Source organism: Pan troglodytes, chromosome 10 (assembly GCF_028858775.2).
Source record: "Pan troglodytes isolate AG18354 chromosome 10, NHGRI_mPanTro3-v2.0_pri, whole genome shotgun sequence".
In the NCBI taxonomy this organism is placed as follows: Eukaryota; Metazoa; Chordata; class Mammalia; order Primates; family Hominidae; genus Pan; species Pan troglodytes.
Window position 1 is genome coordinate 38030045 of NC_072408.2, and position 25323 is coordinate 38055367.

A 25323-nucleotide genomic window follows, 5' to 3' on the forward strand; every position below is an offset into this window, starting at 1 on the left:
GGGTGCAGGGCTAGAGGAGGGATACCATTAGAAGAAATATCTAATGTAGATGATGGGTTGATGGGTGCAGCAAACCACCATGGCATGTGAATACCTACATAACAAACCTGCACATTCTGCACATGTATCCCAGAACTTAAAGTATAATAAAAATAAAATAAAAATAAAAACTGCACATATGGGAAAAGTTGGCAAGTAACCACACATAACCGGGGAAAGTCACAGGCTCAGAAAAGAGCTGAAAGGCCTTAAGTTTACATCTCAGGCTGATCCTTGGCACAACAATCAAAATAATAAAGAATCAGAGAAAACAGCAAACCCTAGGAAGAGGGAAAATCTAATTTCAAAAGTTACAATATTATGAAATGCAAATATTTCAAAAAACTCACAAAGCATACAAAGAAACAGAAAAGTATGGCTCATTTAAAGAAAAAAATAATAAATCAACAGAAACCATTTCTGAAAAAGACCTGGTGGCTGATCTACTAGAGAAAAACTTTAAACAACTGTCTTAAATATGCTCAAAGAACTAAATAAGGACATGGAGAAAGTTAAGAAAATTACATATGAACAAAATGGGAATATTAATAAAGAGATAGAAGATACAAAAAGAAACAAAATTCTGAAGCTGAAAATTATAATAACTGAAATGAAAATTCAGTTGATTGAAAAAATGTTCATTCATTCAATATTCATCTTTGAACAAATATTTATTCAAAACTGGATACTAACCTAGTGTCAGTGAGATATGAAGTCATAGCTATCTTAGCCCAGGTTCCCCCCAAAAGCACATATGAACAAGCAACAGAAAGAACCAGGAAACTTGAAGATAGGATGATGGAAATTAGCAAGTCTGAGAAAGAGAAAGAAAAAAGATTAAAGAAAAGTGAAAAGAGAGTCTAGGGGACCTTGGGACACTATCAAGTGGAACAAACTATGCATTGTAAAAATTCCAGAAGGAAGAGAGAGAGAGAGAAAACAAAAGGACAGAGACAATATTTCAATAATGGCTGAAAACTTCCCAAATTTGATGAAAGACATAAATATAGACATCCAAGAAGCTCAGCAAACTCCAAGTAAGATGAACTCAAAGACAGCCACACTAAGACACATAACCAATCTGTCAAAATTCAAAGATGAAGAGAGAATTTTGAAAGCAGTAAGACAGAAGAGAAGTGACTTGTCACATATAAGGGGTCCTCAATAAGATTACCAGAAGATTTCTCATCAGAAACTTTTGAAAATAGAAGAGTGGCTCAATATATTCAAAGTGCTAAAAGAAAAAAACTGTCAGCCAAGAATCCTATATCTGCCAAAACTGTCCTTCAAAAGTGATGAAGAAATTAAGGCGTTCCCAGATAAACAAAAGCTGAGGGGGGGTTTTACCACTATACCTGCCCCGCAATAAATGTTTAAGGAAGTCCTGCAGAGTTAAATGAAAGGACACTAGACATTAACTTGAAGCAATACAAAGAAATAAAGATCTTAGCAGAGTGTGGTGGCCCACACCTGTAATCCCAACACTTTGGGACATCATGGCAGAAGGATTGCTTGAGCTCAGGAGTTCAAGACCATCCTAAGCAAGATAGCAAGACCCTGTCTGCACAATAAAATGTTTAAAAATTAGCAAGGTGTGGTTGTGCATACCCATAGTTCCACTACTCGAGAGACTGAGGCAGGAAGAATGCTTGAGTCCAGAAGTTTGAGGCTGCAGTGAGCTGTGATTGTGCCACTACACTCCAGCCTGGGTGACAGAGCAAAACCCCATCTCTAACCTAAATAAATAAAGATTTAATAGGCATTATAAGAGCTAGTATTATTGTAATGGTATAACTCCATTTTTTTATTTTCTGATTTAAGAGACTAATATATTAAGAAAACATATTAGTCTCGAAGCTAGTATTATTGTAACTTTGGTGTAACTCCATAATTTATTTTTTACATAAAAGGCTAATTCATTTAATATAATAATTAAATTATTAATAAAATATTAATATTAAACTTAAAAATAGCATGTTTTGGAGTACAATGTATAAAACATAATTTTTTGACATCAACAACTAAAAGGGATGATGACAGAGCTGTTAAAGGAGCAGACTTATGTTATTTAAATTAATGTAGTATAAATTCATACTAGACTATTATAACTTTAGCATGTTAAATGTAATTTCCATGGTAACTACAAAGAAAATACCTACAGAATACATACAAAAGGAAATAAGAGAGAAATTTAAACATTTTACTACCAAAAAAAAAATTTTAAGACAGTAGTGCAGGAACTGAAAGACAAAAAAAGCTATACACCATTCAGGAAACAAAGAGCAATATGACAGAAGTCCCTCCTTATCAGTAATTACTTTAATTGCAAGTAGATTAAATTTTCTAATTAAAAGACAGAGATTGGCAGAAAGATTTTAAAAACATGAACTAACTATATGTTCTCTACAAAAGAGACTCAATTTAGACTCACAGGCACACACAGATTGAAAGTGAAAGAGTTAAAAAAGATATTCCATGTAAATCATAACCAAAAGAGAGCAGGGGCGGCTATGCTAATATCAGATAAAACAGACTTTAAATCAAAAAAAAAAAAGGTTAAAAAAGACAAAGAAGGACATTGTGTATTAATAAAAGAGTCAACACAGTAAGAAGACATAACACTTTTATAAACATGACAGACCATCAAAAATATATGAAGCAAAAACAGAATTGAAGAGAGAAATAATTCTACAGTAATAGTTAGTGATTTCAATAGCCCCTTCTCTATAAAGGACAGAACAACCAAACAGAAAATAAGGAAATAGAGGACTTAACACAAAATATCAACTAGATTTAACAGACATATACAGAACACTATACCCAACAATAACAGCAAATGCTTTCTTCTCCAGTGTACATGAAATATTTTCACCAAGATAGACCATATGTTAGGCCACAAATTAAGTCTCAATGTGTTTGAAAATATAGATAATATACAAAATATTGATGGCAGCAGCAGCCCATCTGGAGCAGCCACTGCCGTCATGCCAGCTGCAGTGGGGAGGTACAGCTGGGGCTGCATGCTCCATGGAGACAGCAGGAGCCAAGGACAAGCAGGAGCCCCACCCTTTCTGAGTTGGGATGGGAGCTCCCCAGGTGCTGCTGCAGCCACCCAAGCCACAGCTGAATACCTGGGCATCCCTGTGCTCTCAGAGCCTGGGAGCAAGTGGGAACCACACCTCACCCCACAGCTCCAGCCACCCAAACCATGGAGCAGGCAGGAGCTCTGCACACACACACACACCAGGCACAGCTGCAGCCGCCCAAACTGTGGCTGCAGATTCAGGCATTCCTGCACTCTTGGAAGCCCAGGAAGGCCCCCCTGCCCTCACAGGCTCAGAAGTGCCTGCTCCCACTGCCTGGCTTCCCCCTGCTGTTGGCGCCTGCTCCAATCTCAAAGCAAAGTCAGGGCCAAGCCCAGATGCTGTCATGGCCCAGCTGAGTTTGCACACACTCAGGGCAGTGCTGACACACCAGCCCCCTGACATCCCAGCCCCCTCCAAACAAGCATAGGAGGGAAGCCAAAGGGAGGCTGAAGGCAGCTCAGTGCTGGTCTGAAGGCACCCCTTAGCACCTACAGCCTGGGTGCCATGAATGGCAGCAGGAGGCAGGCAAGTTCCTGAGTGGAAGCGGACAGGTCCCCAGTGAGCCCCACCTTCAGGCCAAGGAGGACCTAAAGGCTGGGGGCTGGGCTGCCAGTCCCAGGGACCAGAGATGGAACTTGTGGTGCCTTTTCCGGGCCTGTCCATGACCACCCATTGACCAGTTGGCAAGCACTTCCTCCCCTCTGAGCCCCATAAAAGCCCCAGGCTCAGCCAGAACAGATATCAGGAGGACCAGCTTCAGAGTGGAGCTACCCACTCCAGGGTCTCCTGTCTGCTGAGAGCTGCAGAGACATTGGGACCACCAGCTGCAGAGAGAAGCTACCCACTCCAGGGCCTCCTCTCTGCTGAGAGCTGCAGAGACATTGGGACAACCAGCTGCAGAGACATTGGGACAACCAGCTGCAGAGAGGTGCTACCCACTCCAGGGCCTCCTCTCTGCTGAAAGCTGGGAAGACATCAGAATGACCTGCCTGCAGAGAGGAGCTTCCCACTCCAGGGTCTCCTCTCTGCTAGGAGCAGAACATTCATCAGGGCACCCTGGTTACGGAAAGGAGCTGCCCCCTGAAGATTTCCTCTGATCTGTTATATCACTCAGTAAATCTCCTCTTTGTCTTGCTCACCCTCCACTTGTCTGCGTACTTCATTCTTCCTGGGCACAAGTCCAAATGGCAAGGCTAAAAGAGCTGTAACACAAACAGGGCTGAGACATACCCCCTTGCTTGCGACATTGTGAGTGAAGAGAAGGAAAGAAGAGCTATGGCTCTTCAGTTAGCCCAGACCTGGGAACTCCCCAAGCCAGGACTGTGACTCCCTCTTTGGGGACCTGCAGTTCCTGGCATCTCCAAGCCTCCAGGCATCACCATGTTCCCCCATTCCAGCCTTGGAAGCTGCTTGTGGTGTGCCTGGTCCAGCTGCAGCCTTGCAGAGGGCCAGCACCTGTGCCAGCACCTGGAGCTGCCCACCCCACTGCAGCAACCAGCATGTCTGACTGTATGCAGTGGCCAGACCCCATGCTCACTCACACACCCCTGGCCATTCCATGTCTGATTCACCCTTGGCAGGCATGGGACCCAGGCCAGTAGGTCAAGTGCAGCCTGCCAGGGTGAGTTGGTGAAACAGCCTAGCCACAGAGGTTTCTAGCCAGAAAAACAACACCCTGAAGATCCTGTAACTGCATATTATCTGAGCACTTGGGACAAAGATCCTGTCTCTAAAAACAAAATGTTTTTTTTAATTAGCCAGTCATGGTGGTACATGCCTTTAGATCCAGCTACTCAGGAGGCTGAGGTGGGAGGATTGCTTGAGCCAAGGAGTTCAAGGCTACAGTGAGCTAGGATAACACCACTGCACTCCAGCCTGGGTGACAGAGTGAGACCCTGTATCTTTACAATTAATTAAATAAAAATAAATGAGAAAGAAAAAAGAACAAAAGACCACCATCTCTTATGAACATTGATGCAAAAATCTTCAACAAAATACTAGCGAACCAAATCTTGCAGCACATTAAAAGCATTTTACACAATCATCAAGTGGGATTTATTCCTGGAATGCAAGGATGGTTCAACGTATTAGAATCCACCACTGTAATAAACAACATTAACAGAATGAAGGGGAGGGAACCACATGATCTTTTCAATTGGTGCAGAAAAGGCATATGACAAAATTCAATACCCTTTCATGATAGAAAACACTCAACAAACTGGGAATAGAAGGAAACCACCTTAACATAATAAAAGGCATTATGAAAAACCCACAGCAAATATCATATTCAATGGTAAAACAATAAAAGCTTTTCTTCTAATATCAAGAACAGAGCAAGAATGCCCACTTTTGCCACTTGAATTCAACATAACACTGGACATTCTACGCAGAACAATTAGGCAAGAAAAAGAAAAGACATCTAAACTGGAAAGGAAGAAGTAAAATTATCTCTGTTTACAGATGATATGATTTTATATATAGAAAACCCTCAGGATTCTAATAAAAGAAACTATTAGAACTAATAATGGAATTCAGCAAAGTAGCAGGATACAAAGTTAGCACATAAAAATCAGTTGCATTTCTACATACTAACAATAAACAATCTAAAAGGGAAATTATGAAAATTCAATTTACAATGGCATTAAAAAGAATAAAACACTTAGGAACTAACCTAAATAAAGAAGTAAAATATTTTACAATGAAAATTATGAATCACTGATGAAATTAAAGAAGACTTAAACAAATGGAAATGCATCCTATGTTCATGGATTGGAAGACAATATGGCTAAGACATCAATACTACCCAAAGTGATCTGCAGATTCAATGCAAAACCTACCAAAATCCAAACGGCATTTTTTGCAGAAATAGAAAAACCCATCCTAAAATTCATATAGAATCTCAAGGACCCAAAATAGCCAAAACAACCTGAAAAAAAGAACAAAGCTGGAGGACTCACATTTCCTGAATTTAAAACTTACCACAAAGCTATAATAATTAAAATACTGTGGTAGTGGCATAAAGCCAGACATATATACCAATGGAATAGAATTAAGAGCCCAGAAATGAACCCTCCTATATATATATGGTCAAATGATTTTTGACAAGAATGCCAAGACTATTCAGTGGGGAAAAGACAGTCTTTTCAACAAATAATCCTGGGAAAATGGGATATTCACTTGCAAAAAATAAAACTGGATCCTTATCTAATCCATATTCAAACATTAAATCAAAATTGATCAGAGGCCAGTCACAGTGGCTCATGCCTGTAATCCCAGCACTTTGGGAGGCCAAGGCAGAGGATCGCTTGAGGCCAAGAATTTGAGAACAGCCTGGGTAATATAGCAAGACCCTCATCTCTATGATAAGTTTAAAAACAAAAATGAAACAATTTTTAAAATGTTTTAATGGATCAAAAGCCTAAACATAAGACTTAAAACAATAAAACCCTTAGAAGAAAACACAGGGCAAAAGCTTCACAACATTGGATTTGACAATCATTTCTCAGATTTGACATCAAAGGCACAGACAACAAAAGAAAATATAGACAAATTGTACTTCCTAAACAATGTTTACATTTTGTACATCAAAAGATACTATCAACAAAGTAAAAACACAACCCACAAAATGAAAGAAAATATCATATCTGATAAGGGATTAATGTGCAGCATACATAGAGAACTTCTAAAACTCAACAACAAGAAGACAACCTGATTCAAAATGGGCAAAAGTCTTAAGGTGACTCACCTTCTTTGCGGGATGCCTGGGAGTTGCCATCTGCTCATCCCCATTGGCCTTAAAAAGCCAGTGGACCAAAAGGTGGCAGTCTTTTTTTTCTACAAACAGGAATTGGAAGCAGTGGCTGGCAGGCCAGTGCGATCTCTGGTTCCTGTCTATTTATGAGCCTACTCTCTATGAGTCCTGTGGTGGCCTCAGAGCTGGCAGAAGCACACTGGGTTTGTCCCTGCCTCCCTCCAACTATGAGTTGGGCCATACTAAACTGCCCACAATATTGAAAAAAAAAAAGTTTTAATGGGCAAAAGATTTGAACAGACATTTCTTTAAAGAAAATACACAAATAGCCAATAAGCACATGAAAAGATGTTCAACATTACTAATCACTGGGGAAATGCAAATCAAAACAATGAGATATCACCTCACACCCATTAAGAGGGCTACTGCCAAAAGAACAGAACAGAACAGAAGTGTTGGAGAGGGTGTGGAGAAATTGGGACCCTTGTGTACTGTTGGTGAAAATGTAAAATGTTACAGCCACTGTGAAAAACAGTATGACAGTTCCTCAAAAATTTAAAAATTGGATTAACTAATGATCCAGCAATTCTATTTCTGTACCCAAAAAAAGCTGAAAGCAGGGCCTCAAAGGATATTTGTATACCCATGTTGGTAGCAGCATTTTTGAGCTAAACCATGAAAGCAACCCATGGTCCATCAATGGATGAATGGATAAGCTAAATGTGGTATATCTGTACAATGAAATATATTTCACCTTAAAAGGGAAGGAAATTCTGATGTCAGCTACAATATAGATGAATCTTGAGAACATTATGTGAAGTGAAATAAGCCAGTCTCTAGCAGACGAGTACTGTATGATTCCACTTATATGAGGTATTTAGAGTAGTTCAAAATTATAGAGTCAGACAGTAGAATAGTGGGTGCCAGCAGCTGGGGAAAAGGGAATATGGGGAATTATTGTTTAATGGATACAGAGTTTCAATTTTACAAGATGAAACATGTTATGGAGATGAATGATGGTGATGATTGCACAACACTATGAATGCATTTAAAAATACTGAACTGTGTACTTAAAAATAGTCACGATGACAAATTTTTTGTTTCATGTATTTTACCACAATTTATCAAATGGGGAAACACTTTATAATCATTTGAAAGGATAGGAGTGCTCATAGGGGTGAAGTTTAGAAGCTACTAACTACAACATAAAATACTAATAACAGAGGAAAAAGAAAATCATTAACAGCAGCATCTAACCAGATTTCAACCAATGGGGTTTCATAATTCGTTATGTTCAACTAAATAGGGATCCCTGAACTGTCAATATAAAATTTATTGTCCTAAATGCAATTACACTGTAAGCACTGTTAAACCTTGGGATATTGATTATTTGAACATTTAGACAAATAAAAGTATTAAAATATTATAAAAATTAAAAGACTCAGTTAAGAAATCATAACATCTATGAATATACAGTCATGTTTTCCCTGAAGATATGACTTCAGTCCCAAAATAAATTTTCAAATATAAAACAGCTATAATAATGTTTCAACCAATAACTTTATATTACCATAAAATTGGAAGAGAAGTAGCTAGTTTTTAGGATAATAAGAAAATGTTAGTAATAAAGCATTATTAGGAAATATGGAGCAACATTCTGTTACCATGGGCTTTGTTTTTAGATCCATGATTTGATAAAAATTCATATGTCCCTTTCTATTTATTTTAAAAGAGATAAAAACCTACCACAGTAAAATGCCTCTAGGTCTATGCCTAGTGCCTTAGAAATAAAAATTTATTATCAAAGGATGGCTAAAGCCTCAGCTCATCCAAAGAGCTCCTCCTACTGTTTCTCCAAAATATAAAATGAGTCTAAAGAGAGGAACTTTAACTGAAGAACCAGAGCATGACAAAATCAAGGCATAGGAACCAGAAGAGTTAAAGCCCCTGAGTCAGGGCTGAGATTCTGATTCTTAAACAGAAGGAGCTAAAAGTCAAACCCTGACAGGGACAAAGCTTCTAAGTTCATTCTCAGGGCTTTCCCTTCCCTTAAGCTGCTTTGTCTAAAAACTGTGCTCACCTGCAAATTTGCAGGGGCTTTTTGGTAATATCTGAACTCAAAGAAATGCAGCTCTAACAAGAAAATACCAAGCACGTGACAGAGTGTGGGAGAGAATTTTTGAACAAAGCACCTCTTCCCATTATCCCCAAACACTCCAAGGCCAGTGTCTACTCTGCACACAAATCATCTTGAAGGAAGTGAAAGATATATTCAGGTATAAAACAATTGTTTTTTTAAAACAAGTTGTTAGTAATAAATTTCTAACAACTTAGAATTAATGTATCAATGTCTGATTAATTCAAATTCTTAGTCTCTGACATTTTTGGCAAATGGGTAATAGAGTTTTTCAGTCTATGGGCGTGAGAGCCAATGCCTGAACCACAAAGAGAAAACAGTAAATGTGTTAAATAATAAAGGTTGGAAGGTTATACACCAAACTTAACACATGAAAAGATGAAGAGCTGGCGATGAAATAAGGTGTTTTTCTTTCTACTTGATATAATTCTATATTAGTTGAATTTTTTATAATAAGCATGTTTTTATGTAAAACTTCTGAAATTTTATTTTTCAAAGAGTCATCTAAAATAATAATATTATCTGCAACATACTTACCCATCTAGGTAATAATCCATGCTCTCTATTTGGTCACTTTGTTCAGTCATCCCACAGACTAGCTCCTTTGGGGCACCAGTCCCCAGAGCAGGCACTGCAGAGGCTACAAAGACAATCCTTGTAATAGCAAACACTTATGGAGTGCTATGTGGCAGGCACTGCCTCAAGAACTTATCAGAGCTATCTCATTTAATCCTCACCCAATTATGTCAGACCCACTCCTCAAATGAGGAAACGAGGCACAGAGCAGTTAAGTAAATTGCTCAAGACCTCAGCTGACACCGATGGAACAAGTTGTTTGGCTTCAAGCTGCATCTTTAATCAGTATGCTATTTTTCATCCCTGAAGGTGAAAACCCTTCCCAATCTCTGAAGGTTTACAGTCTAGTTGGAGAGAAATGTAGAAACCAATCACATATCATAAATGGTATGATAAAGGCACACACAAAGAAAAAAGAAGAAAGCTTGATTGAGTGTGGGTGGGAAGGGTGAGGAGTGTCAAGGAACATTTCCAAGAGGAAGCCCCCAGCAAAGCCAAGAGCTGGTCTCCTCACAAGAGCTGAGGGAGGGGAGGGTAATGAACATCTACTCCACACCTGCCACTTAACCAGGTGCTTGGCGAGTGTATTAGTCTGTTTTCACGCTGCTAATAAAGTCATACCCAAGACTCAGCAATCTACAAAAGAAAAAAGTTTAATGTATTCATAGGTCCACGTGGCTGGGGAGGCCTCACAATCATGGCAGAAGGTGAAAGGCACATCTCACATGGTGGCAGACAAGAGAAGAAAGCTTGTGCAGGGAAATCCCCTTTATAAAACCATCAGCTCTCGTGAGACTTATTCACCATCATGAGAATAGCACAGGAAAGACCCACCCCCACGATTCAAATACCTCCCACTGGGTCCCTCCCACAACATGTGGTAATTATGAGAGTTACAATTCAAGATGAGATTTGGGAGAGGACACACCCAAACCATATCAGTAAGTGTTAACACAGATCTTCTCATTCTAGCCCCATAATACGCCCTATGAACTATGTGTTGTCTCTCTTTTACTGATCAAGAGACTAATCCCCTAAAAATAAAATAGCTTGTCTAAAACTGAACAATTATTAAGTGCCAGAGCCAAGAACGAACTTTTGTCTAGCTCAGAAGCCCATGCTCTTTCCTCTCCCACCTCCCCCCACTACACACACACACACACACAAGCACACACACACATGCACACACACACACACACAGAGTAGGAGGAGAAGAGGAAGAAATAGCAAAAAGACATTAAAAACATCCTGTAAAAGGCTGGGCGCAGTGGCACACGCCTGTAATCCCAGCACTTTGGGAGGCCGAGGCAGGCAGATCACGAGGTCAGGAGATCGAGACCATCCTGGCTAACACAGTGAAACCCCCGTCTCTACTAAAAATACAAAAAATTAGCCGGGCGTGGTAGCAGGCACCTGTAGTCCTAGCTACTCGAGAGGCTGAGGCAGGAGAATGGCGTGAACCCGGGAGGCGGAGCTTGCAGTGAGCCAAAAGCGTGCCGCTGCATTCCAGTCTGGGCGACAGAGTGAGACTCCATCTCAAAAAACAAAACAAAAAAAATCCTGTAAAAACAAAATGGTAATTAATAATAATAAAATAGTAAGTTAAAAATAATATACAGTGAGTCTCCATTGGTTAAATAAAATAAAATAATAATAACAAAATGGTAATAATAAAAATTAATTAATTTAATAATAACAAATAAACATCCTGGCATGAGACATCTCCATGCTCTGAAAGAGATCTCTTAAATAAGTAGGAGGCCATTGGTCTGAGGCCATCTCCATACCTTGAGTTCCTACAAACAAATTGCAACTTAGTGAGTAAACAACTGAAAATCTAACTTTGGAATATAACAAATGGTCAGTCTTGGCCAACCATAGCAGCTGAGCTCCAGCCAATCACAGGCTGCCACCTGCTCAGATCATGTTCAAATAGGGCAAATATCAAGCTGTAGCAAGTCAAGCTCTTTCTGCACTTCCCTTTACTGTGTAAACATACTCACTTCCAACTGTGCTTAGTGAGCTCTCTGAACTTTTGCTGGTTCTAAGTACTGCCAATGCATGAATTATTTTTTGCTCAAATAAACTCTGCTAAATTTAAGTTGTCAAAGGCTTTTATTTTAACAGACAAAGCTATCCAGCCACAAAGTGAACTATCATAAGATGAACTTCCAGTCCTGGAAATGTTTGTGCAAATTTTTAACATCTGTCAGCCTGTCCTGGAAGGCCCAAGGTGAAAGTCTGGACTATCCAACCTCTAGGGGTTCTTAAATCACAGTGGGTTTCTATGGTTACAGTTACCCTGAGAAGTTAAGTAGAGCCACAAAATAAAGTTCCACTTTAGACTGGTTTTTGTTTCTGTGGCTACACTGTCAGTTCTCTGAAGAGAAAGGTTGAGTTTCATCCTCTTTGTTAACCTCACTCTTCTCAAGGTCACTCATGACCATTGAGAGACAAACCTGATGGCTATCTCTCTGTTCTCATCTTACTTTACCTCTCTGCAGCACTATACTCTTCCTCCCTAAAACACTTTTTCTATTGATTTCCATAGCTACACCTCTCCATCTTCCTGCCTGTTACACTGGCTGGTCCTTCTCCTTTTTTTTGCTGCTCCTCTTCCTCTTCCCAACTTCAACAATGTTGTGACTTGGAGACGCAGTTCTGCACCACCTTCTCTTGGATCTATACTCTCTCCCAACATCAGCTGGTCATGGCCCTGATCTTCCAATGCCACCTATATACAAATAACACCCAAGTGTGTATCTTCAGCTCTGACTTATCTGATATCAGTGTTTTGATGCCCAGTAGGCATCTGAAACTAAGCACATTCAAATCAAATCCTTAATTTCCACCCCCTAAACCTCTTCTTTCCCATCTCAGGAGATTGTTCAGGACAAAGACCTCTTTCCCTCAATCCCCACATCTAATCCATCAATATATCCTGTGGTTTCTCTCTCTAAAATATATTTTGGAATCAACTACTTGTCACCATTTCTACTATTTCCACGTTAGACCAAGACCCTGGACTTACCTGGCTTATCTGAAACAGCCCTGGTGCTCTTCCTGTGCTCACTCTTGCCTGCACAGTCATTCTCCTCACAGCAGCTAGAATTGCACGTACAATAAAATCTAAACTCTTCATCGAGATCTTACAAGATCCCAGATGGTCCAATCCCTGCCTGCCTCTCCCTGCTTATCTTCCATTACCCCTCCTTTGCTCACCAGGCTCTGGCTACAAGAGCTCCTTCCAGTACCTTGAGTATGCCAAGTTTGCTCCTGCCTCGGGCCTTTGCACTTGTTTCCAATGACTGGGGTGCTCTTTTCCTTCCCCTTCTCTAGCTGATTCCATTTTCTTAAATAATACCCCCTCAGGGATGCCTTTTCCACCCCACACGTGTCACTCTCTATTACATTAACCTATTTTATTTTCTTTATAGCCTCTTTGTTAACTTGTTTATTGTCTTTATTCCCAGGGAAAAGTAAACTCTAAGAGAGCTGAGACTTTACCCATCATGTTCACCAGTGACCCACTACCTAGAACAGTGCCAGGCATAAAATAGGTGCTTAATAAATGCTTTTTGAAGAAATTCAATATAAGTATTAAAGAAAGGTTTTTGCTTAACTGAATCTACTGATGACTTTAAGCCACAACTGGAGTTAAAGATGTTTAAAAAGCATTGATTTCTGTTATAAACAAGTGACTAGAGAGTCCCCAGTTGCCCATGTTGCCCCAACAAGTTTACAATGGCTCTGCTACTAGTAGTGCTGAAAGAGATAACAACCAGTAACTCTGGGGCTCAACTTCCTTTGTTTTGCATTCCCAATCTCTTAATGTAGGAAGCACAGTTTAAATGATGAATCTGCCTCTTTCTTTCAGGCCCCCCAGTGTTATTATTTGAAATGAAGAGACACCAAAGCAGAAAGCCTGCTTTAGGCCAAGATACGAATTATCTCATTTATATTGTCAGATGTGTGTCATGTTCCCCCAGGGGAACCATCCAAAAGTAATGTCATGAGCCACTTGCAGTTTCATATGAAACATCTCCACATGGACATCCTCTGCAATTTCTAGTGAGTTTGTAGTTCCATTGGAGGCACATTTTTTAGAAATGTTCATTATTTTTAGATATTAAAGCAAATCTCATAAGGAGGATTAAAGATTAGGTGTTATCAATGTAAAGAGAAAATAATCATTCTTTATCACTACTGCATTGTGTGAAAAAATGACTTCCTTTCATTGAGTTTTGGTTTAAACCACTACAGTGAAATTGGCTTCTAAAAAATTGTCTCAGGTAACTTATTTATAGTCATAATACGGAAAAATACAATTTGCCATCAGTAGCCTATCATTTCTACACTTCTCAGTTATTTGTGACCTGAATAAATAAGGCCTATGGCTTAATAGGATAAGAATGCTGCTAAGATACGTAGAAGCAAAGATAAACCCCCTTCTCTGTCCTCCCCAAGAATATGAGATGGAGGTGCAAGTCACGATCCTTTCAAAAAAGCAAGGCTGCACACCCAGAGCCTTTCTAAGCAACGCCCTACTTTGAAGGGACACATACAGTGAAGTGCTGGGGCTGGCTTAAATAAGGTGATGCAGGGAGGAAAATCTTTTTTTTGTTATAAGTTATCTGAATACCTCAAGAAAAAAATATTTCAAGATTGTGTTATTTGTTTATTGTTCATCATCTTCACATTTCCCCTTGCATATCCAACCACAGCTGAATATTTCATTTCCAACTCCCCTGTTAATGTTACAACTACAAATTAATTTCATTTCCTTGTTGGTAATATGTTACATTGCTTGATAAGGTTTTAAAAGATTATTAGAAAAAGGTGCCAGAACAGTGCAAAATATCATCACATCCCTAAAGAAGAAAGGCTAGAGATCTCTGGCATAGTAGTAACTTGCCAGCCTTCAAAATTACTAAAAAACAACTGAAATTTTTAGTCTATGAAGTTCAAATCCTTTGACTAATCCCTTGATACAGATATCCACAACCTTCATTTGCTTTTGTTTATCTAACAAATGACATAAAGATGTGATGTGCTGATGAGATGAAATGGAATGTGTGTGTGCATTTGAATGTGTGTGAAAAGGAAGACACCCGTTTTCCTAGGATGTGTCAAAGATGTACGATTCTTAATGACTTCTATCTGGGATTTACTTGTATTCAAATGTTTAAGTTTTTCATCCTTCCAAATATCTAAGCCATACTAAATTAATGGAAGAAAGTTGTAATTGTTTGCTAGGGGAACAAAACAGAATGTCACATTAAGAAATCATTGGAAACCCTGTTATCCATGACCACCATCCTACGCTAAAAATTAAAGAAAGAAGAGCACTGGAGTTAAAGTTACATTCCCACTCAAACCAAAGACATTTTTGCCTTTTCATATAAACTGTAAACTCCTCTCTCTCTCTAACAGGGTTTGTGTCATATCTCTGGATTCTATCCCAATGCCCTACAAATTGAAGGTACCAAATACCTATTTTCTTTTTTTTATTATTATACTTTAAGTTCTGGGATATATGTGCAGACTGTGCAGGCTTGCTACATGGGTATACATGTGCCATGGTGGTTTGCTGCACCCATCAACCCATCATCTAGGTTTTAAGCCCTGCATGCATTAGGTATTTGTCCTAATGCACTCCCTCCCCTTGCCCCCATGCCCAAACAGGCCCCGGTGTGTGATGTTCCCCTACCTGTGTCCATGTGTTCTCAGTGTTCAAATCACACTTATGAGTGAGAACAAACAGTGTTTAGTTTTCCATTATTGTGTTAGTTTGCTGAGAATGATGGTTTCCAGTTTCATTCATGTCCCTGCAAAGGACATGAGCTCATTCTTTTTTATGGCTGCATAGTATTCCATCGTGTATATGTGCCACATTTTCTTTATCCAGTCTATAATTGATGGGCATTCGGGTTGGTTCCAAGTCTTTGCTATTGTGAATAGTGCCACAGTAAACATACATGTGCATGTGTCTTTATAGTAGAATGATTTATAATCCTTTGGGTATATACCCAGTAATGGAATTGCTGGGAAAAATGGTATTTCTGTTTCTAGATCCTTGAGGAATCGCCACCCAAATACATATTTTCTAAGAATGATGATAATAATGAACTAACTCCTCTAATTCCTACCAGAAAATATACTCCATACATAATTAGACCCATGTTTCTCAAAACATGTTTCACAAAAGGTGTATGCCTTGCCACATGGATAGTAGTTCTACTAAAAATGGGAGGAAAAGAAAAATTATTTAGCTAAATAAGATTGAGAAACCTAAGCATAAAGTTAAATAAGTTGCATTACCACATAATTTCTTAAGAAATTTTAAAACATTTTTGTGCATTGTGAAACTCTAAGAGACAGTTAAAATTTGCAACATTTCCCATAATTGTTTGATAAGGAAAACTTATGAAACCTTGAATGGTACCAGTGTCTTACAGACCAAAGTTTAAGAAATGCTACATTAGATGAATGTTGAGTGCCCACTGTACACAAGGATAGTGTTCATTGAAATACATCCTTTCTTTCAGCCTTGGGGATTTTTTCATCTGTAAACAGATGATAATAACACCTACCTCACAGGGTTGTCATGAAACTGGAATGAAATCAAATATATGCAATGCCAAGGCTAGCACAAAGAGGGCCAAAATGAACTCTCCTTCTCTGTCCATAAAGGCATTACTGTGGGGAAAATGAAATTGTCCTGAATTTTACTGCACTTATACACACCTCTGTATAGGTTTGTATGCCTGGGGACAGAAATGTATCATATGACACTTCATTGTCTGGTTCAGGAGTTAAGTCAGTCCAGCCATGGCCATCTCCCACCCAACTAGATTTAGTTCCTTAACTTCACAAGCCTCCATCCACCACTGCCTTCCTTAATTAGACCTATGATCCCTCACACACAGTCAACACACTTGTAAAGACCCAAGCATTCAAGCATAAACCAGAAACATAGTACATCCAGTTGCCAAAATGGTTAAGTACTTTTTTAGCGAAGGATCTTAAGCAAATATATATATATATATATATATATATATATATATATATATATGCATATATATATATGTATATATATATATGTTATTTAGGGTCATGCAAGTGCTGAACAGTACACTAGAACTGCTTTTAGTTTCTAATCTTTTAACAACACTGCATGGCAAAGTTGATTAAAATAAATATTTAAATAAAATCTAAGTTGAACAAAGCATTACAAAAATGTTTAAGCCTCAAGTGCATGCAGCCACAGAATATGCTCTTGGACATTGCTCCCTGAAAGGGCTGCTATCCCCCGCCTCCTTGAAGGCACCCATGTCAGGGGTTGCCCCATCCAGGGAGCTGGTTCCTAGTTAAGAATATGAGCATGTGTGCCCAGAAAGGCAGGCAACAGCACGAACAGCCACGCTTCTAGAAGGTTCTAGGGAGAGGGCAGGAGCAGCGCAGAGGGAATAGGAATGAGCAGGCAGAGGACCTGGGGTCACGAGACCGTTGGGTGAGAGGAGCCAGTGGCCAGGAAGGTTCTAGTGTGTTCTGTCTCCCAGCAGCCGCCTGCTTCTACGAGGTCATGCCAAGCCAGCACCTGGGCCTGGAACCAGCCACAGCCCCTTAGCTTCGCCCACCGCCTCCCGAAGTGAACACGCTTCAGGCCTTTGTGAAAATGTGTAAGCAGGATCTCAGCGTTCTGCACACCAGGAAATGTGCTTCCTGAGGGAGTGGGTGGAGAGCATGGGGAGTAAAGTGCCACCTGCTAGTCAGAAAGCTAAATCAGAAGAAAATACCAAGGAAGAAAAATCTGGTAGTAAGAATGTGGAGGAAGACTTAAAGGCAGATGGTTATCAAGTGAGGAAAGTTATCTAGAAATTAATAATGAAGGTGTGATTGAACCAGACACTGATGCCCCTCAAGAAATGGGAGATGAAAATGCAGAGATAACAGAGGAGATGATGGATCAGGCAAATGATAAGAAAGTGGCTGCTGTTGAAGCCCTAAATGATGGTGAACTGCAGAAACCCATTGACTTATTCACAGATTCCATCAAGCTGAATCCTCACTTGGCTATTTTGTATGCCAAGAGGGCCAGTGTCTTCATCAAATTACAGAAGCCAAATTCTGCCATCCGAGACTGTGACAGAGTCATTGAAATAAATCCTGATTCAACCTAGGACACAGGAAATTACAGAACATCGGAGAAAGTATGAGCGAAAACGTGAAGAGCGAGAGACCAAAGAAAGAATAGAAAGAGTTAAGAAGACTCGGAAGAGCATGAGAGAGCCCAGAGGGAGGAAGAAGCCAGACAACAGTCAGGAGCTCAGTCTGGCTTTTTTCCAGGTGGCTTTCCTGGGGAAATGCCTGGTAATTTTCCCAGAAGAATACCTGGAATGGAGGGGGCATACCTAGGATGGCCAGAAGGCCTGGACCCAATGAAATTCTTAGTGATCCAGAGGTTCCTGCAGCCATGCAGGATCCAGAAGTCATGGTGGCCTTCCAGGATGTGGCTCAGAACCCAGCAAATATGTCAAAATACCAGAGCAACCCAAAGGTTATGAATCTTATCAGTAAATTGTCAGCCAAATTTGGAGGTCAAGCCTAATGCCCTTCTGATAAATAAAGGCATTGCTGAAGGAAAAGCAACCTAGATCACCTTATGGATGATGCAGTAATACAAACCGGTGTACCTCTGACCTTCTCATCAAGAGAGCTGGAGTGCTTTGAAGATAATCCCTACCCCTCTCCCCCAAATGCAGCTGAAGCATTTTACAGTGGTTTACCATTAGGGTATTCATTCAGATAATGTTTTCCTACCAGGAATTACAAACTTTAAACCCTTTTTAAACCTTAAAAATATGTAAAACAAATTTAAAGGGTCTGTTAATTCTTATATTTTTCTTTATTAATCATTTTGGATTTTTTTATTTGAATTATTGGGCAGGGAAGATACTTATGTATGGAAGATTATTGCTCTAATTTGAGTGAAATAAAAGTTTATTAGTGCGAGGCAAAAAAAAAAAAAAATGTTTAAGCCTCTTGTGCTGCACAATTCATCAGTGATACATTAGTGCCCTCTGCTGCTGGCTGAGTTTTCCAACAGCTCAGAATTTCTGTATGGCTTTTCTTTTTCTCCTTTTTTTTTTTCTCTCTCTCTCCTCTTCTTTTAAGAACATTGCAGTGTATTGTTTTGGTTCAACATTTTACACATAAATTAATAAAATTAGTAGAATGGTAATCAGGATGCATGGGATTACTTTAAATTATTATTGCTTGTGTTTCGACATCAACGCAAAGAAATTTCTTGATCAAAATTACTTAGAGATTTCATATTGAGCTGCAATCATGGAACACAGCATACATTATTGCTCCTTAATTGTAAAATATTCTATAAAAGGTAATTTATGTAGCTGGCCTGATAGCGTATCATATAGGTTCCAATTTTTAATGATTATAAATATAATAATTTACCCCTCATTTTGCCTGGCTTATTTCTTAGGGTTGCCAGGTTTAGCAAATAAAACTACATCCCAGGTACTTTCATGGAACCTATTTCTACTAAATACTTATACTAAAAAATGCTAAATTCTTAGGTAAAAAAAAAATTTACAGTTGATCTGAAATTCAAATTTGACTGGATTTCCTGTATCTTACCTAGTGACCTTATCTATTCTCATGTGTGCTCTGAATTGCATAATTGAAATTCTTTTCTGTTATGATAATCAGAATTTATCCTACCATAATAATGACTAAAACCAAACACATTTCTTTATTTTCTATTTCTTTCCTCACATTTTGTGAAACGCTGAGTAGGTTTTCACATAACAATGCTTAATGCACAAATTGACATAATAAGGTTTGTTAGTCATGAGATTAAAAGCATTTGTTCTTAAAAGAAGAGTTATTTAATTAATGGATGGATTAAGTAAGAACAATCCTGAATTCCTCAACTTCCTTTATGGAGCAACAAACATACTATATAAAAAGCATATAAAAATTCCGTTTTACGAATGGTAAGTTTGAAAGTGAGGCCACCCAGATGCAACATTATGCTAAAGCAGTGATTCTCAAGCTTGCACAGCTGAACTTGTGGAAGTTTTTTGGGATTTTGTGTGTTTGTTTTTGAGACAGATTCTCACTCTGTCACCCAGGCTGGAGTACAGTGGCACAATCACAGTTCACTGCAGCCCTGAACTCTTGGCCTCAAGCGATCCTCCCACATCAACTTCCCAAGTAGTTGGGACTAGGTTCACCACCATGCCTGGCTAATTTTATTTATTTATTTATTTATTTTAGAAACACGGCCTCACTATGTTGTCCAGGCTGGTCTCAAACTCCTGGCCTCAAGAGATCCTTCTGCCTCAGCCTCCAGAGTCGCTAGTATTACAGGTGTGAGCTACTGCGCCTGGCCAGAGAGTGCTTCTTGATTTTAATATACACATGAATGAAACAGATTGATCTAGCAGAATCTGGGCATTTCTAATTAGCAGCTAGTTGATGCCATTGCTGCTAAGCCAAGGACCATACTTTGAGAAGAAAGATTTTAGAAGACACCAAAAAAGAAAAAGCAATTTGTTTCAAAATGGAACTGTATAATGTCTGTGAGAATTGAAAATGCAGATTACTTACCACCACATTACTGCCAGAATGTAATGATAACTGCCACAGAAACGAAGGATGGGAGCGGAGATGAAAGAAAACGATTAATCGTCCTGTGGTGGTGTTCAGTGTGCCATCTTCAGTTCCTTTATCGTTTTCTGTCACACTATCTCTCACTGGCAAAATGGAATTAATATTTGCTCCCTCACTACTTTTTCAGAATTTGAGAATTTGCATTAGATCATTTTATATGCAGCATCCCAAATATGCAGTAATTTAAAGCATACAAGTTTAGACCACATTAGAATTGAGTTCATAGTTTATTTCCATCAGACCTCTTTTAACCATTTTGGTCTGTTGGAGCTTAAAGTAGCAAGATGCAGATTGTGCAACCATGTGGAGCTGATCAAATCAACCCCTGAAAGTGTAATTGGTAAATCTCTTCAAGTGCTTTTGAAAAATTAATCAAGACAGGTTTGGTGAACCTTTGCTGAGAGTGTCATTAGGACAAATGACTTGGTTCCCGATATATTATCATAAAGGAAAACTCCAGCTGCAAATCCCAAGGTGACCCATTTATCTCACTTGAATGGAAAATAATGACTTTTTAAGCACTGCAAATAATTCCGCTGGTTTAAAATCAATTTGGTTAATACAATTAAATTGAACTATTTGATCTTTCAGGTTCAAAAACCACCAACTTGACTCAGACATTAACATTTTAATATGGAAACAGCCACCATAATCTTCCAGTGCCCTCAAAAATGGTTTATAGGGACACGTTGTAGAAAACAGTGCATATAACATTGTCTTTAAAATCTTTCCAGAATTAATAATATAAACTGGTATTGAGGTATTCTGCCTTAAGCATTCATATTTCACCTCAAAGCCAATGCCTTTTTTTTTTTCACACAGTCTCACTTTGTCACCCAGGCTGAAGTGCAGTGATGTGATCTCTGCTCACTGCAACCTCCATCTCCTGGGTTCAAGCGATTCTCCTGCCTCAGCCTCCTGAGTAGCTGGGACTACAGGCATGTGCCACCACGCCCAGCTAATTTTTGTGGTTTTTTTTTTTTTTAAATACTTTAAGGACTGAGATACATGTGCAGAACATGCAGGTTTGTTACATAGGTATACACGTGCCATGGTGGTTTGCTGCACCCATCAACCCGTCATATACATTAGGTATTTCTCCTAATGCTATCCCTCCCCTAGCCCCCTACTCCCCAACAGGCCCCCATGTGTGATGTTCCTCTACCTGTTGTGTTCTCATTGTTCAACTCCCACCTATGAGTGAGAACATTTGGTGTTTGGTTTTCTGTTCCTGTGTTAGTCAGCTGAGAATGATGGTTTCCAGCTTCATCCATGTCCCTGCAAAGGACTGAATTCATCCTTTTTTATGGATGCATAGTATTCCATGGTGCATATGTGCCACATTTTCTTTATCTAGTCTATCATTGATGTGCATTTGGGTTGGTTCCAAGTCTTTGCTATTCTGAATAATACTGCAATAAACATACATGTGCATGTGTCTTTATAGTAGAATGACTTATAATCCGTTGGGTGTATACCCAGTAATGGGATTGCTAGGTCAAATGGTATTTCTGGTTCTAGATCCTTGAGGAATAGCCACACTGTCTTCGACAATGGTTGAACTAGTTTACACTCCAACCAACAGTGTAAAAACATTCCTATTTCTCCACATCCTCTCCAGCATCTGTTGTTTCCTGACTTTTTAATGATCACCATTCTAACTGGCATGAGATAGTATCTGATTGTGGTTTTGATTTGCATTTCTCTAATGACCAGGGATGATGAGCTTTTTTTCATATGTTTATTGGCCACATAAATGTCTTCTTTTGAGAAGTGTCCGTTCATGTCTTTCTCCCAGTTTTTGATAGGGTTGATTTTTTCTTGTAAATTTGTTTAAGTTCCTTGTAGATTCTGGATATTAGCCCTTTGTCAGATGGATAGATTGCAAAAATTTTTCTCCCATTCTGTAGGTTGCCTGTTCACTCTGATGATAGTTTCTTTTGCTGTGCAGAAGCTCTTTAGTTTAATTAGATCCCATTTGTCAATTTTGGCTTTTGTTGTAATTGATTTTGGTGTTTTAGTCATGAAGTCTTTGCCCATGCCTATGTCCTGAATGGTATTGCCTAGGTTTTCTTCTAGGGTTTTTATGGTTTTAGGTCTTTCAATTAAGTCTTTAATCCATCTTGAGTTAATTTTTGTATAAGGTGTAAGGAAGGGGTCCAGTTTAAGTTTTCTGCCTATGGCTAGCCAGTTTTCCCAACACCATTTATTAAACAGGGAATCTTTCCCCATTGCTTGTTTTTGCCAGGTTTGTCAAAGATCAGATGGTTGTAGATGTGTGGTGTTATTTCTGAGGCCTCTCTTCTGTTCCATTGGTCTATATATCTGTTTTGGTACCAGTACCATGCTGTGTTGGTTACTGTAACCTTGTAGGAGCCTTGTAGTATAGTTTGAAGTCAGGTAGCACGATGGCTCCAGCTTTGTTCTTTTTGCTTAGGATTGTCTTGGCTATACAGGCCCTTTTTTGATTCCATAGGAAATTTAAAGTAGTTTTCTCCAATTCTGTGAAGAAAGTCAATGGTAGCTTGATGGAGATGGCATTGAATCTATAAATTACTTTGGGCAGTATGGCCATTTTCATTATACTGATTCTTCCTATCCATGAGCATGGAATGTTTTTCCATTTGTTTGTGTCCACTCTTATTTCCTTGAGAAGTGGTGTGTAGTTCTCTTTGAAAAGGTCCTTCACATCCCTTGTAAGTTGTATTCCAAGGTATTTTATTCTCTTTGTAGAAATTGTGAGTGGGAGTTCACTCATGATTTGGCTCTCTGTTTGTCTATTACTGGTGTATAGGAATGCTTGTGATTTTTGCACATTGATTTTGTATGCTAAGACTTTGCTGAAGTTGCTTATCAGCTTAAGGAGATTTGGGGCTGAGATGATGGAGTTTTCTAAATATACAATCATGTCATCTGCAAACAAAGACAATTTGATTTCCTCTTTTCCTATTTGAATGTCTCCATTTATTTAAATCTTCCTTTTTTAAGCAATTTTTAATATTTTTCCTTTTTCTTGTTTATTTATTTAAGACAGAGTCTTGCTCTGTTGCCCAGTTTCTTTCTCTTTATTTCTTTCTCTTGCCTGATTGTTCTGGCCAGAACTTCCAATACTATGTTGAATAGGAGTGGTGAGAGAGAGCATCCTTGTCTTGTGCCAGTTTTCAAAGGGAATGCTTCCAGCTTTCGCCCATTCAATGTGATATTGGCTGTGGGTTTGTCATAAATAGCTGTTATTATTTTGAGATACAGTCCACCAATACCTATTTTATTGAGAGTTTTTAGCATGAAGGGGTGCTGAATTTTTTCAAAGGTAGGCCTTTTCTGCATCTATTGAGATAATCATGTGGTTTTTGTCATTGGTTCTGTTTATGTGATGGATTACATTTATTGATTTGCATATGTTGAATCAGGCTTACATCCAAGGGACAAAGCTGACTTGATCTGGCTGTGACATCTGTCACCCTACTGATGGCCAGTGTTGATTTGGCTGATCTGGCTGGCTAGGCGGGTGTCCCTTTCCTCCCTCACTGCTCCATGTATATTAGCCCTTTGTGCACTCGGTCAAAGAGGATGACCATCCCTGATAGAGGAGGACTGCAGTCTTTGGTCAAGGGTATAGGAGTAGCTGCACTCCCTTGCTAGAACCTCCAAACAAGTTCTCAAAACAAAATTTTTAATTAGCCAGATGTGGTGGCATACACCTCTCTCCCACCCACTCAAGAGGCTGAGGCAAGAGGATCACTTGAGCCCAAGAGTTCATGGTTACAGTGAGCTATAATTGTACTGCCACATTCCAAACTGGGCAACAGAGCAAGACTCCGTCTTAAATAAATAAACAAGAAAAAAGAAAAATATTTAAAATTGCTAAAAAAAAAGGAAGATTTAAATAAATTGAGACATATTCTATGTCCATTAATTTGAGTGTTCATAATTTGGAAGACTTGATACTGTTGAGAATTTTCCCCTAATTGATCTATAGCTTCAGTGCAATCCCATTCATAAATCTCAGCAGGCTTTTTCATAGAAATTGACAAGCTGATTCTAAAATGTGTATAGAAATGCAGAAGACCTAGAGTGGTCAAAACAACCTTGTAAAAGAAAAACAAAGCTGAAGGACTTACACTTCTGACCTTAAGACTTACTATAAAGTAACCAAGACAGTGTATTACTGGCTTAAACATAAATAAATAGATCAGTAGAACCAAATATAAAATCTGGAAATAGACCCACACATACATAGTCCATTGATTTGCAACAGACACCAAAGCAATTCAATGAGGAAAGTATTTTCAGCAAATGGTTCTAGAACATCTGGACAGCTATAAGAAAAAGAGTAAACCTGAACTCTTACTTCACACCATAAACAAAAATGAATTTCATATAAATATTATAGACTCAAATATAAAAGCTAAAACTATAAAGCTCTTAGAATAAAATGTAAAAGACTATTTTCACAACTAGGAGTAGACAAAAATTTGTTAGGACACAGAAAGCAATAACCACAAAATGTTTTTAATTGGTAAATTAAACTTCAAAATTAAAGACCTCTGCTCATTGAAAATGTTAAGAACATGAATAGGCAAGCCACAGACTGGAAGAAAATATTCATGAAACAAACATTTATCTGATTAAAAAAACTTTTAAGTGAAAATACAAAGGCTTTTTATAACTCAATAGTAAAAAGAAAAACAATCGAAGAAAAAATGGGCAAAATATTTGAACAGACTCTTTTACAAAGGAAATTTATTTTAAAATTTAAAATTGTCTGATAAACACAACAAAATTGTTTAATATCATTAGTTATCAAAGAAGTGGAAATTGAAACTACAATAAGAAACCACTACACACCTACTAGAATGACTAAAATTAAAAAGACAACTGACAATATTTGTTAGAATATAAGAGAAAATAGAACTCACATACACTACTGGTAGGAATCTGAAATAACACAACCACTTTGGGAAAAGGTTTCTGTTTCATTTAAAGTTAAATATACATATATCTTTTGACTCTGCTATTCTATCATAGGTATTTTA

At 38.6% G+C, this 25323-nt stretch overlaps 1 protein-coding gene and 1 pseudogene across 3 annotated transcripts in view; one reads left to right on the plus strand and one right to left on the minus strand.

Moving 5' to 3' along the window:
* The window catches only part of ATP23 (ATP23 metallopeptidase and ATP synthase assembly factor homolog), a 240270-nt gene that overhangs the window by 179727 nt on the left and 35220 nt on the right, over positions 1 to 25323 (minus strand). The gene's annotated exons all lie outside the window — the stretch shown is intronic.
* On the plus strand, positions 1007 to 18200 carry LOC100608765 (hsc70-interacting protein-like; annotated as a pseudogene).